At 48.3% G+C, this 4,756-nt stretch overlaps 1 protein-coding gene across 1 annotated transcript in view; it reads left to right on the top strand.

Moving 5' to 3' along the window:
* Positions 1 to 131, top strand: part of LOC108416094 (butyrophilin subfamily 3 member A2-like) — a 534,853-nt gene extending 534,722 nt beyond the window's left edge. The window contains exon 11 of the mRNA XM_037540922.1: positions 1 to 131. This exon is cut by the window's left edge and continues 2,212 nt beyond it. The gene's annotated coding sequence lies outside the window, so the exon portion shown is untranslated.
* The last annotated feature ends 4,625 nt before the right edge of the window (positions 132 to 4,756 follow it).

The following is a 4,756-nucleotide window of genomic DNA, read 5'->3' as shown; positions in this document are numbered from 1 at the left end:
CAAAAGAAACAAGAAGTGTGACTTTAAACGTGTGGCCTCTGATTGTATTATTACAGATTATTTTACGTTTTTATTAACTCCACATTTATAATCTGTTACATGTCTGAAGCCAATAAAGCGTGTTGAGATGATCTGGATGTTTCTGTCTTTCACTGCTGATCTGTGTTTCCGCGCTGCCCGCTGTTCTCTATGTGAGGTGATACGTCAGCGCGTCCACCGTGTTGGAGAGGTCAAGGTCCGCTTGTGAACAGATTGACTGGTTTATGAACGATTTATTATGATTATCTACACGGATTAAGGAACGCTGTAACTGACTTACAGAGCTTTAACCATCACTGTAAATAGCTACTACATACAGTAAAGTCATGTGTTGATGCACACCAAGCCTTTTCTGCCTGATGTTTTCTCCTTGGAAAAGTTTCAGGAGCTCAAAGCCAAAATGTTCTCAAATCCTTGCAGGAGTGCCGTTTAGAGCACAATCGACTTAAAAAGTAATAATAATTTACAAAAATAATAAACAGTGTAAGCCAAAGTTTTAGAGCTCAATAATGTCAGATTCACCTGAGATCTTTTGGATCTGGCACCATGTGTGCACTTCACAGAAGGCGTGTTGGTTTAACAGGTAATAATGGATTATTCTACATTCTAATATACAAAAAAAGAGGAGAGAGAGGAGAGACAGAGAGAGAGAGAGAGGAGAGACAGAGAGAGAGAGAGAGAGACAGAGAGAGGAGAGAGAGAGAGAGAGAGAGGAGAGACAGAGAGAGAGAGAGACAGAGAGAGACAGAGAGGGAGAGACAGAGAGAGAGAGAGAGAAAGAGAGAGAGAGAGAGAGAGAGAGGAGAGACAGAGAGAGAAAGAGAGAGAGGAGGAGGAGAGAGAGGAGAGCAGCTGAGAGGAGGAGGAGAGAGAGGAGAGCAGCTGAGAGGAGGAGGAGAGAGGAGAGCCGCTGAGAGGAGGAGGAGAGAGAGGAGAGCCGCTGAGAGGAGGAGAGAGGAGAGCAGCTGAGAGGAGGAGGAGAGAGAGGAGAGCCGCTGAGAGGAGGAGGAGAGAGAGGAGAGCCGCTGAGAGGAGGAGGAGAGAGAGGAGAGCCGCTGAGGGGAGGAGAGCAGCTGAGAGGAGAGAGAGGAGAGCCGCTGAGAGGAGGAGGAGAGAGAGGAGAGCCGCTGAGAGGAGGAGAGAGAGGAGAGCAGCTGAGAGGAGGAGGAGGAGAGAGAGGAGAGCCGCTGAGAGGAGGAGGAGAGAGAGGAGAGCCGCTGAGAGGAGGAGGAGAGAGAGGAGAGCAGCTGAGAGGAGAGAGAGGAGAGCCGCTGAGAGGAGGAGGAGAGAGAGGAGAGCAGCTGAGAGGAGGAGGAGAGAGAGGAGAGCCGCTGAGAGGAGGAGGAGAGAGAGGAGAGCCGCTGAGAGGAGGAGGAGAGAGAGGAGAGCCGCTGAGGGGAGGAGAGAGAGGAGAGCAGCTGAGAGGAGGAGGAGAGAGAGGAGAGCCGCTGAGAGGAGGAGAGAGAGGAGAGCAGCTGAGAGGAGGAGGAGAGAGAGAGGAGAGCCGCTGAGAGGAGGAGGAGAGAGAGGAGAGCAGCTGAGAGGAGAGAGAGGAGAGCAGCTGAGAGGAGAGAGAGGAGAGCAGCTGAGAGGAGGAGGAGAGAGAGGAGAGCCGCTGAGAGGAGGAGGAGAGAGAGGAGAGCAGCTGACAGGAGGCGATGTCTGTGGCGGGGCTGAAGAAGCAGTTTCACAAAGCCACTCAGGTAAGAGCTCCGCTGAGTCGTTATTACTGCTTCACCGCTCTGAGTATTAATAATAATATTCATATTCATATTAATATTAATATGTGGACTCGGCGGCTCTCAGGCGGCGGCTCAGTCTCCGCTGCACCGGACTGAGCGGACTGAGCCTCGGAGCGCAGGACATTTATCTAAAACACATCTTCATCTGCTCCGAAGGAGTCACAGGGGGTCCTGAAAGACCCTCAGAGGGTCCAGAGAGCTCCTCATCCCCCAGCTTCATCTTCATCTTCCTCCACAGCCGCTGTTCTGTACCGTTAGCTGTATATATGACTGTAGAGGCGTAGGGCGCCGGCAGGGGGCGCTGCTGCGTTTAAAGCGGTGTGTTCAGTCCTGATGCAGCGCTGTCTGTCTCACATCCCCACACTGACCTGTAGAGCCGTCAGACAGGCCTCGCGCCTCTGACCGCGTCTGGGATCTGGACGTTTACACAGCGTGGGAGAAAGAGTCGCCTTATGGGAATGAAAGTGAGGAGATTAACAGCTTAGAGGAAACATCTTCAGCATCAGTCCAGCATCTGTAGACTAGAGCCGGACGATACGGCAGAAACATGATATTTAATACCTCTGATCAGCTGTAACAGAGATCAATTCTCAAACATCTGATCAGCTGGAACAGAGATCAATTCTCAGACCTCTGATCAGATGGAACAGAGAACAATTCTCAGACCTCTGATCAGCTGGAACAGAGATCAATTCTCAAACATCTGATCAGCTGGAACAGAGAACAATTCTCAAACATCTGATCAGCTGGAACAGAGATCAATTCTCAAACATCTGATCAGCTGCAACAGAGATCAATTCTCAGACCTCTGATCAGCTGGAACAGAGATCAATTCTCAGACCTCTGATCAGCTGGAACAGAGAACAGTTCTCAGACCTCTGATCAGCTGGAACAGAGAACAATTCTCAGACCTCTGATCAGCTGGAACAGAGAACAATTCTCAGACCTCTGATCAGCTGGAACAGAGAACAATTCTCAAACATCTGATCAGCTGGAACAGAGAACAATTCTCAGACCTCTGATCAGCTGGAACAGAGAACAGTTCTCAGACCTCTGATCAGCTGGAACAGAGAACAATTCTCAAACATCTGATCAGCTGGAACAGAGAACAATTCTCAGACCTCTGATCAGCTGGAACAGAGATCAATTCTCAAACATCTGATCAGCTGGAACAGAGATCAATTCTCAGACCTCTGATCAGATGGAACAGAGAACAATTCTCAGACCTCTGATCAGCTGGAACAGAGAACAATTCTCAAACATCTGATCAGCTGGAACAGAGAACAATTCTCAGACCTCTGATCAGCTGGAACAGAGAACAGTTCTCAGACCTCTGATCAGCTGGAACAGAGAACAATTCTCAAACATCTGATCAGCTGGAACAGAGAACAATTCTCAGAACTCTGATCAGCTGGAACAGAGAACAGTTCTCAGACCTCTGATCAGCTGGAACAGAGAACAGTTCTCAGAACTCTGATCAGCTGGAACAGAGAACAATTCTCAGAACTCTGATCAGCTGGAACAGAGAACAGTTCTCAGACCTCTGATCAGCTGGAACAGAGAACAATTCTCAGACCTCTGATCAGCTGGAACAGAGATCAATTCTCAGACCTCTGATCAGCTGGAACAGAGATCAATTCTCAGACCTCTGATCAGATGGAACAGAGAACAATTCTCAGACCTCTGATCAGCTGGAACAGAGAACAATTCTCAAACATCTGATCAGCTGGAACAGAGAACAATTCTCAGACCTCTGATCAGCTGGAACAGAGAACAGTTCTCAGACCTCTGATCAGCTGGAACAGAGAACAATTCTCAAACATCTGATCAGCTGGAACAGAGAACAATTCTCAGAACTCTGATCAGCTGGAACAGAGAACAGTTCTCAGACCTCTGATCAGCTGGAACAGAGAACAGTTCTCAGAACTCTGATCAGCTGGAACAGAGAACAATTCTCAGAACTCTGATCAGCTGGAACAGAGAACAGTTCTCAGACCTCTGATCAGCTGGAACAGAGAACAATTCTCAGACCTCTGATCAGCTGGAACAGAGATCAATTCTCAGACCTCTGATCAGCTGGAACAGAGATCAATTCTCAGACCTCTGATCAGCTGGAACAGAGAACAGTTCTCAGACCTCTGATCAGCTGGAACAGAGAACAGTTCTCAGAACTCTGATCAGCTGGAACAGAGAACAGTTCTCAGACCTCTGATCAGCTGGAACAGAGAACAATTCTCAGACATCTGATCGGCTGGAACAGAGAACAATTCTCAGACATCTGATCGGCTGGAACAGAGAACAGTTCTCAGACCTCTGATCAGCTGGAACAGAGAACAGTTCTCAGACCTCTGATCAGCTGGAACAGAGAACAATTCTCAAACATCTGATCAGCTGGAACAGAGAACAATTCTCAGACCTCTGATCAGCTGGAACAGAGAACAGTTCTCAGACCTCTGATCAGCTGGAACAGAGAACAATTCTCAGACCTCTGATCAGCTGGAACAGAGAACAGTTCTCAGACCTCTGATCAGCTGGAACAGAGAACAATTCTCAGACCTCTGATCAGCTGGAACAGAGAACAATTCTCAGACCTCTGATCAGCTGGAACAGAGATCAATTCTCAGACCTCTGATCAGCTGGAACAGAGATCAATTCTCAGACCTCTGATCAGCTGGAACAGAGAACAATTCTCAGAACTCTGATCGGCTGGAACAGAGAACAGTTCTCAGACCTCTGATCAGCTGGAACAGAGAACAATTCTCAGACATCTGATCGGCTGGAACAGAGAACAATTCTCAGACATCTGATCGGCTGGAACAGAGAACAGTTCTCAGACCTCTGATCAGCTGGAACAGAGAACAGTTCTCAGACCTCTGATCAGCTGGAACAGAGAACAGTTCTCAGACCTCTGATCAGCTGGAACAGAGAACAATTCTCAAACATCTAATCAGCTGGAACAGAGAACAATTCTCAGA

Source organism: Pygocentrus nattereri, chromosome 9 (genome assembly GCF_015220715.1).
Source record: "Pygocentrus nattereri isolate fPygNat1 chromosome 9, fPygNat1.pri, whole genome shotgun sequence".
Classification (NCBI taxonomy): Eukaryota; Metazoa; Chordata; class Actinopteri; order Characiformes; family Serrasalmidae; genus Pygocentrus; species Pygocentrus nattereri.
Note: the sequence above shows the minus strand (reverse complement) of the source record. Positions and strands in the feature narration are given on the sequence as shown.